The following is a 10,508-nucleotide window of genomic DNA, read 5'->3' as shown; positions in this document are numbered from 1 at the left end:
AAAAAAAAAAAAAAAAAAAAAAAAAAACTATTTTGTCCCTTTTCCTATCTTGCATATCCTAAGAACCATGGAGTTTTTCAATTTCATATGTAAATCCTACGTTCCCCTGTCTGAAATCTTTCTCATTCTATTCTCTCTACCTCAAATTTCCTTCATCCCACTTTGTTTACTAAAATATTGTGCTTCTTCTCTCCAGTAAATCTCACAGTCCTCCAATGGCACACTGTAGTCTGCATAGCTGTTGCTTGTTTACATATTTGTTGATTTTTCATAAGATATTTTAGAATCTTTCATTTATCATCTTTTATGTCTTCGTTATTTACCTAATTATCACAAGTACTTTATTTATTTATTTATTTATTTATTTAAAACAAAGTTCTGATCTTTCACCCAGGTTGGAGTGCAGAGGAGCTATTCTGGCTCACTGCAACCTCTACCTGTCAGGTCTGAGAGATTCTAATGCCTTGGCCTCCCGAGTAACTGGCAGTAAGGTGCACACCACCACGCCTGGTTAAGTTTTGTATTTTTAGTAGAGACAAAGTTTCGCCATGTTGGCCAGTCTGGTCTTGAACTCCTGGCCTCAAGTGATCTGCCAGCCTCGGCCTCTCAAAATTCTGGGATTATAGGCATGAGCCACCATGCCCAATCTTATCACAAGTACTTTAACCATAACGAGAAATCAGTATGCATTTTAAAATAAATGAATAGTCTGGCATCACACAAGGAACAGAAAATGAGTTCATTCACCTCTCTGAACTCAGCTGGGAATCCTGTATTCAAGAAAATGTCAAAACAACCACTTTGGGCACATTATTGATCTAGGGATCTTTTTTATTTGTGATTGTCTCCTTCAAACAGTTCACTTATTAACCCTCAGGTGTCAGTTTTGTGTATTTCTTAATTTGTTCTTTATAGCCCCTTCACTCTTTTCAACACTCATTTAATCACCTGTATCTAGTAAACTCTTCAGATATTGGCAATTTTAATGAAATGAAAATTCAATAAAAAATCTTTGTATCATTTTTATAATTCTGATTACAAAATATTATTATTTATTTTTTACATCTAGCTGTCATGCAGCAAAATTACCTACAAGTTGAGAATGAAAATCTCTCAGGAACTCTGTGACAATTAGCAAAGCGCTTCTGCCAATATGTAATAAAACAATCAGAACAAAAGGGCAGCTGGATTTGGTGGCTCAAGCCTGTAATCCCAGCATTTTGGATGCCGGGACGGGCGGATCCCCTGAGGTCAGGAGTTCGAGACCAGCCAGGACAACATGGTGAAACCCTGTCTCTACTAAAACTACAAAAAAAAAATTAGCTGAGCATGGTAGCAGGTGCCTGTAGTTCCAGCTACTCGGGAGGCTGACGCAGGAGAATTACTTAAACCTGGGAGGTGGAGGTTGCAGTGAGCCAAGATCATGCCACTGCACTCCAGGCCAGAGCGACAGAGTGAGACTCAGTCAACAACAACAACAACAACAACAAAACAGAAGGGCACTTTTAGTAAGTATTGTTTTTTTAACCTCTTATTTCTCCAATCCCTGGAGCATTTCTCTGATGGTAACTGAAGGGAGTCTTGAGATCTGCAGAAAACATTGAATGTAGGGAAAATGTAATTCCAATTTAAAACAGCAACAACATTCCTCTGCTTGGTTTCTCCAGATGACCATAAACGCAGCCCCTGTGACACAAACTGGAGATACTATGGAGATAACTGCTACGGGTTCTTCAAACACAACTTGACATGGAAAGAGAGTAAGCAGTACTGCACTGATCTAAATGCTACTCTACTGAAGATTGACAACCAGAACATTCTGGTGAGAAGATTCTTATGTCAAATATTTTGGAGGCAAGGGAGAAAACTCTCAAATGTAACATTTGACCTTTTTTGTTTTTTACATTTTCTTAACATCTTTCAGTTTGTACTAATCTAAGAACCTTATGGAAACCTAGTAAGGATTACAGAACCCAAATATTCAATCCAATCATAATATTCTACAACATTGCTAGAGTTGATCAGTCAAATTGACTTGTCCCTTCCTGACAGCTCAAGTACATAGTGGGTCACACGAAAAGAGTCAGCCCAATGATGTTCTCAGTCATTTGTGTCCTGTGTTGTTCTAACTTGCTGCACTGCCCACTTACTGTTTTATGGGCTCAAACTCATACAGAGGATATCCAGTAAAATTAATTAGCTTTTGTTTCTGCTCCAGCAAAATAAGAGAATTTCCTAAAATCTCAGCTCTATTACAAAAGATTGATTGAAGACATATATGTATATCCTGAATCTGTGTTAGTCTAGGCTGGTTCTAGTTTAAAGATTTATAACTAAAAGTAGTCATGCAACTTTTCAAGAAAAAAAAATCATATAGTTGGATTTCAGGTAGAATTTATCTGTCAGTTCCTATTGGGAAGTATAGAATATTGATATATTTTAAAGAAAATATTAGGAAATAACAGAAAGGTTACTAGTGGCTTAAGCTTTTAGAAATAAGCAGTCAAATGCGACTGTCACACAATATCTCCTGTGGAATGCCATTCTGAGTGTTACATATTGGTCAAGAACCTCAAGTCACTTCCTATTTGCCAAAATGCATTCTCACTTGTTATTCCAGGAGGTGTGAAAGAATATAGACATTTGTCCTCCATTTAGTTTTCTTACTCATATACTGATTGATTTACCTATTCCTTCATTAATTCAACAAATATGTGCTGAAACTATCCAAACTTGGACCTATGCAGTTAATAAAACAGAAAAAATAATCCTTGAGCTCAAGGAGCATATATTTTAGGTGAAGCAACAGCCAAGAAACAAAACAAATGACATAGTATACAGTATAGTAGGTAGTGATTATTGCTAACTAGAGAAAAGTAAACCAGGAAAGGTAGATGTATGTTATTAATAAATCCCTTTGAGAAAGACATTATATACTCCTTGACTCAACTAACTAAATTAATACTTCTGTAGGTAAGATTTTATAGGCAAGCTAAGCAATAAAACCAAACCATATAGAGTTTTAAATCTAAGGAATATAAAGCTCACCAATAATGTATTTCTTTGTGTTTTCTTTCTCTAACTGTTTACATTTATTCCTTTGAATCATATTTAGTAGTCTACTTGGGAGTATAATCGTCAATTGATTGCAGATATAAATATATGCTATAAACACATAGGAAGATTAGAATATCACCTATTTTGTGTACAATTTTACCTGTGTCCTACAAGCTTTTTTAAGTTCTAAGACACGTGAAATTGGTACAGATTCAAATATCAAATGAAATACATTAATATTACTATAGACATGTAATCCAACTTTTGTTTTGTCCGAGGTCTTATCATAAAGCTTTGTCTTTATGTCATTACCAACAGCTGTGGAGGGATTCTGACCATTGTGCTTATTTATGTTTACAATAGGAATACATCAAAGCCAGGACTGGTTTAATTCATTGGATCAGATTATCCCACCATAACGCTAATGAAGTCTGGAAGTGAGAGATGGTTCAGTTCCCTAAAATATATGTAAGTCCCCAACACTCAGAATAGAAAGTAATACTAGAAACTCTTATTCTTGAGATCCCCTTTCCTCTCAGTCCAAGTCACTCAATAGTTGAAATGTGTCTCTATACCCTACTATGGGTTATATAAGCAGCAACTGAGTCACTTACCCCTACTTCAAACAAGAGAGCACTGGTCATAAGGCAATTCTACTTTCCCCTCTCCCATTCTTAAACTCTTTTGTCTAAGCCACAACCAATCTTTATACCTGATATTATTCCCATTCATTTCTACATTCATCTTTACCACGGAACAGAGTGTGTGTGCGTGTGTGTGTGTGTGTGTTTAGATTGCTCTGATTCTCTCCATATATATATACACACACACGTGTGTGTGTATATATACATATATGTGTGTATATATATACGTGTATATATGTGTGTGTATACGTGTATATATACACATATATATGTGTGTGTGTATATATACATATGTATGTGTATATATACATATGTATGTGTATATATACACGGATGTATACACACACAGACATATATATATATAGAGAGAGAGAGAGATGGAGTCTCGCTCTGTCCCCANAATAAAAAATCTTTGTATCATTTTTATAATTCTGATTACAAAATATTATTATTTATTTTTTACATCTAGCTGTCATGCAGCAAAATTACCTACAAGTTGAGAATGAAAATCTCTCAGGAACTCTGTGACAATTAGCAAAGCGCTTCTGCCAATATGTAATAAAACAATCAGAACAAAAGGGCAGCTGGATTTGGTGGCTCAAGCCTGTAATCCCAGCATTTTTGGATGCCGGGACGGGCGGATCCCCTGAGGTCAGGAGTTCGAGACCAGCCAGGACAACATGGTGAAACCCTGTCTCTACTAAAACTACAAAAAAAAAATTAGCTGAGCATGGTAGCAGGTGCCTGTAGTTCCAGCTACTCGGGAGGCTGACGCAGGAGAATTACTTAAACCTGGGAGGTGGAGGTTGCAGTGAGCCAAGATCATGCCACTGCACTCCAGGCCAGAGCGACAGAGTGAGACTCAGTCAACAACAACAACAACAACAACAAAAACAGAAGGGCACTTTTAGTAAGTATTGTTTTTTTAACCTCTTATTTCTCCAATCCCTGGAGCATTTCTCTGATGGTAACTGAAGGGAGTCTTGAGATCTGCAGAAAACATTGAATGTAGGGAAAATGTAATTCCAATTTAAAAACAGCAACAACATTCCTCTGCTTGGTTTCTCCAGATGACCATAAACGCAGCCCCTGTGACACAAACTGGAGATACTATGGAGATAACTGCTACGGGTTCTTCAAACACAACTTGACATGGAAAGAGAGTAAGCAGTACTGCACTGATCTAAATGCTACTCTACTGAAGATTGACAACCAGAACATTCTGGTGAGAAGATTCTTATGTCAAATATTTTGGAGGCAAGGGAGAAAACTCTCAAATGTAACATTTGACCTTTTTTGTTTTTTACATTTTTCTTAACATCTTTCAGTTTGTACTAATCTAAGAACCTTATGGAAACCTAGTAAGGATTACAGAACCCAAATATTCAATCCAATCATAATATTCTACAACATTGCTAGAGTTGATCAGTCAAATTGACTTGTCCCTTCCTGACAGCTCAAGTACATAGTGGGTCACACGAAAAGAGTCAGCCCAATGATGTTCTCAGTCATTTGTGTCCTGTGTTGTTCTAACTTGCTGCACTGCCCACTTACTGTTTTTATGGGCTCAAACTCATACAGAGGATATCCAGTAAAATTAATTAGCTTTTGTTTCTGCTCCAGCAAAATAAGAGAATTTCCTAAAATCTCAGCTCTATTACAAAAAGATTGATTGAAGACATATATGTATATCCTGAATCTGTGTTAGTCTAGGCTGGTTCTAGTTTAAAGATTTATAACTAAAAGTAGTCATGCAACTTTTCAAGAAAAAAAAATCATATAGTTGGATTTCAGGTAGAATTTATCTGTCAGTTCCTATTGGGAAGTATAGAATATTGATATATTTTAAAGAAAATATTAGGAAATAACAGAAAGGTTACTAGTGGCTTAAGCTTTTAGAAATAAGCAGTCAAATGCGACTGTCACACAATATCTCCTGTGGAATGCCATTCTGAGTGTTACATATTGGTCAAGAACCTCAAGTCACTTCCTATTTGCCAAAAATGCATTCTCACTTGTTATTCCAGGAGGTGTGAAAGAATATAGACATTTGTCCTCCATTTAGTTTTCTTACTCATATACTGATTGATTTACCTATTCCTTCATTAATTCAACAAATATGTGCTGAAACTATCCAAACTTGGACCTATGCAGTTAATAAAACAGAAAAAATAATCCTTGAGCTCAAGGAGCATATATTTTAGGTGAAGCAACAGCCAAGAAACAAAACAAATGACATAGTATACAGTATAGTAGGTAGTGATTATTGCTAACTAGAGAAAAGTAAACCAGGAAAGGTAGATGTATGTTATTAATAAATCCCTTTGAGAAAGACATTATATACTCCTTGACTCAACTAACTAAATTAATACTTCTGTAGGTAAGATTTTATAGGCAAGCTAAGCAATAAAACCAAACCATATAGAGTTTTAAATCTAAGGAATATAAAGCTCACCAATAATGTATTTCTTTGTGTTTTCTTTCTCTAACTGTTTACATTTATTCCTTTGAATCATATTTAGTAGTCTACTTGGGAGTATAATCGTCAATTGATTGCAGATATAAATATATGCTATAAACACATAGGAAGATTAGAATATCACCTATTTTGTGTACAATTTTACCTGTGTCCTACAAGCTTTTTTAAGTTCTAAGACACGTGAAATTGGTACAGATTCAAATATCAAATGAAATACATTAATATTACTATAGACATGTAATCCAACTTTTTGTTTTGTCCGAGGTCTTATCATAAAGCTTTGTCTTTATGTCATTACCAACAGCTGTGGAGGGATTCTGACCATTGTGCTTATTTATGTTTACAATAGGAATACATCAAAGCCAGGACTGGTTTAATTCATTGGATCAGATTATCCCACCATAACGCTAATGAAGTCTGGAAGTGAGAGATGGTTCAGTTCCCTAAAAATATATGTAAGTCCCCAACACTCAGAATAGAAAGTAATACTAGAAACTCTTATTCTTGAGATCCCCTTTCCTCTCAGTCCAAGTCACTCAATAGTTGAAATGTGTCTCTATACCCTACTATGGGTTATATAAGCAGCAACTGAGTCACTTACCCCCTACTTCAAACAAGAGAGCACTGGTCATAAGGCAATTCTACTTTCCCCTCTCCCATTCTTAAACTCTTTTGTCTAAGCCACAACCAATCTTTATACCTGATATTATTCCCATTCATTTCTACATTCATCTTTACCACGGAACAGAGTGTGTGTGCGTGTGTGTGTGTGTGTGTTTAGATTGCTCTGATTCTCTCCATATATATATACACACACACGTGTGTGTGTATATATACATATATGTGTGTATATATATACGTGTATATATGTGTGTGTATACGTGTATATATACACATATATATGTGTGTGTGTATATATACATATGTATGTGTATATATACATATGTATGTGTATATATACACGTATATATACACACACATACATATATATATATAGAGAGAGAGAGAGATGGAGTCTCGCTCTGTCACCAGGCTGGAGTGCAGTGGTGCGATCTTGGCTCACCGCAACCTCCACCTTCTGGGTTCAAGTGATTCTCGTGCCTCAGTCTCCTGAGCAGCTGGGATTACAGACACGTGCCACCACACCCAGCTAATTTTTGTATTTTTAGTAGAGACGGGATTTCAGCATGTTGGCCAGAATAGTCTCCATCTCCTGGCCTCATGATCTGCCTGCCTCAGCCTCCCAAAGTGCTGGGATTATAGGTGTGAGCCCATGCTCCTGGCCCCCTCCACATATTTTTAAATCAAAATTTCATCCTTATTATTTTACAGCTGAAAGTTGTAAACTTGAGAGTCTTTTGACTTTTCAGTGGCATTTTGCCTACTCTTCTATACTCTAAGTCTCCAAGAATTCGATACTTTGTGGTTCACAAGATAATTCCAATGTCCATTAATGAAGCTCTATCCTTCTACACATGATGCAGGCAAATGGGCTGTTAACACTGGGTTGTGAACCTCAGCTGCTTCCTATATGGTTTTCCAATGTCCAGTCTCAACATCTTTTGTCCATCCTACATATCAAAACTACAGTCTCTCTCCAAGTAAAATTTAAACTGATAACCAAATCTTGTACAATCTGATCATTATTTATACTATTCATTAACTTATCTAATAAATATTTAGTAAGTATTTACTACAGGTAGGATCTCAGGATACTACAGCTACAACTCTGCACAGACCATGGGCTTTATCTCCTATTACTTGCTGCCTCATTCACAATATTGCAGATAAATTAGTGGGTTTTTTTTTTATTATTATTATTCCAACAAATCAGACTCGTTTTCTTGTCTTAAGGCTTTTGCATTTGCTATTTTCTTCTCCTAGAATGCTCTGCCCCCACAACTCCATGACTGTTTCCTTCTTGTGAATCAAATCTCTATTTAAACATCACTTATTCAATGAGGCTAAGTCTAATTACCCAAACTAAATTAGCTTCCCTTCAGCCCACATCCACACAGTCTACCAGTGTTTTGTTTCTTTGTAACTTTACCACTGTCAGAAATTTTCTATTTGTGGGCTTCCTACTGACATCACCTGACTGAAATGGAAGTTCCCCCACAGGAAAGCCCTTGGCTTTCTTGCCTTTCCTTATCAGTCTATCCTCAGCCCACAGAACAATGTTGTCACATAGTTATGCAGATATATGCCAAATAAACTAATAAATATATATTCTTTGTCCTCTCATGATAAACAATCTAGAAGAGAATGCAAGATAACAGCCATTACAATACAACATGCTGTCTTAGATCATCTATCCTGTAACATAAATCCTCAGTTCAAAAATATTGAATCAATTCACTTTTCCATGAACCTATTGCCATCCATTGCAGCTATTTGTCCTGTCCATCTCCTATCTGTTCATCTAAATCCTGCCCTTCCATCAATACCGAACTAAAGTCTGATCTTGTAAATAAAGCCTTTTCCCATCATTTCAGAGCTATCTCAATCTCTTCTTTGGCGCTCCTATTGTACAAGGGTTCCCGTGCTCCTTAATCTTACGCTACACGAAATTGCTATTGAGCTTTTCAGATACACATACCTTGTACTACCAAGCCTGTTGGGAAACTTTTTTTTTTTCTGTTTTCCCCGGAGTCTCCATTTTGTGCATCAAAATACTATACACAGAGTTTGACTGTTGATTATTTCCTTAGTCTCTGAAGGAATTTATTCTACCTTTCCCATTCACAGGTTTGAGCTTTCTGAAGATGGAAAAGGAAATGTGAATTGTGCCTATTTTCATAATCAGAAAAGGCACCCTACCTTCTGTGAGAACACACATTATTGAATGTGTGAGAGGAAGGCTGGCATGGTCAAGGTGGACCAGCTACCTTAATGCGAAGAAAGGGGCAGGATATCACAGTTAAGGGCTTTATTGCACAATGAAAGTTCTGAATGAAAAAATCAATAGCCAAAAATTGCTTATTTCTTCCTCTCTTCTCCTTGATGTCATGTTTAATATTATCTTTACTACCAGAATCACTTACCTACTCCCTTCTTTGAATATCCAGAAGCCAATATATAAATTGATCACTTGTTTCCCAATTATTCTACTTTCCCTTAATTTTCTTTCTTCTTGTCTAATTTCTAATTACCTGAATACAATATGATTTACTGCATCTTCATATATACACACATAAAATTAAAATCAGGACAATATAGGCTAGTGCTTAGTTAAGTTGGGCAAAATATCGAAGCTTAAAATGTGTGCAGAATATCTAAGTTTGAAAGATAGCGTAACGTAACAAAACGAATACTAAACTTGGAATCGGTAGAACAATTTAGATAATGTCACTTAAAGTACAATCATGAACAAGTCACATAGACTTTTTAACTTCTATTTTCTCATACTTAACAGAGGAATAATACATTCTCCATTTATACCTCACAGTTCTACAACTTAAAATAAAACTTTGTAGTGTTAACTATACCAGAAACTTTACAAAAGCAGGCACTGTGACTTCTCCATTTACTATTGTATTACCAGCACCAACCCCAGATCCTGGCTTACAGGAAACAGAAAGACATTACACAAAGACAATTACTATTCCAAGTTCATTTCTGGTTAGACTCAACAGCAGTATTTTCTTGTGCAAACGAAGGAAAAGAAAGTTTGTGAGAAAGCTTGTGGGGTTTGTAAAATGAATAAACGCTTCTCAAGAAGGCCCAGAGGCTACTACACAGAAGGACAAGTTAAAATGCTTTATTTAGGTCTTTTCCTAACAACTCTATGCTTGCTTCTTGCTGAATAACTCAGCAAGTATTTATAGAATACATGGAAAGTCACCCTTTCACAGGATAATAGGTAAAAACTGCATTTCTTTCCCACAGCTTCCCTTCTTTAGTGAATACAATTTATAAACATGATTCTCAAACATCTCAGCTGAGGTGTTGGTTAAAACACTGAGACGTTCAAACACAAATACTGATGTTACTCAGTGGGAAGCCTGAGGACACACAGAGATGTGGGTTTTTACCAGCACCATGACACAATTCTTATACAAGTAGTCTTTAATACAGTTAGAGAAATATCACTACTTTAGAACTTACTCTCTCTATAAGTGATTTAGTGTCTTTAAAACTCTATTTCCTCATCTACGAAAAGGGTTTAATATTATGACCTTGCTCATAAAGTAATTGTGAAGCTCATTTAATATGATTATATAAAGTATTGATCAGAATACCAGGCCATAATACATCCTCAATAAATGTGTGTACTCTTAAATCTTTGTGCACTAACACTCAAGACACTTGAATCTTTATCTTTATTT

General features: G+C 35.9%; 1 protein-coding gene and 1 pseudogene across 1 annotated transcript in view; both read left to right on the top strand.

Annotated features, from left to right (window-relative positions):
• Positions 1-9,073, top strand: part of LOC108517043 (C-type lectin domain family 1 member B-like) — an 11,143-nt pseudogene extending 2,070 nt beyond the window's left edge.
• Positions 1-10,508, top strand: part of CLEC9A (C-type lectin domain containing 9A) — a 40,196-nt gene that overhangs the window by 10,409 nt on the left and 19,279 nt on the right. Inside the window, exon 2 of the mRNA XM_017854827.1 lies at positions 1,668-1,822. The gene's annotated coding sequence lies outside the window, so the exon portion shown is untranslated. The remainder of the gene's footprint in view (positions 1-1,667; positions 1,823-10,508) is intronic.

This window comes from Rhinopithecus bieti, unplaced genomic scaffold (genome assembly GCF_001698545.2).
Source record: "Rhinopithecus bieti isolate Rb0 unplaced genomic scaffold, ASM169854v2 scaffold_39951, whole genome shotgun sequence".
In the NCBI taxonomy this organism is placed as follows: domain Eukaryota; kingdom Metazoa; phylum Chordata; class Mammalia; order Primates; family Cercopithecidae; genus Rhinopithecus; species Rhinopithecus bieti.
This window is presented reverse-complemented; position numbering and strand designations above follow the sequence as displayed.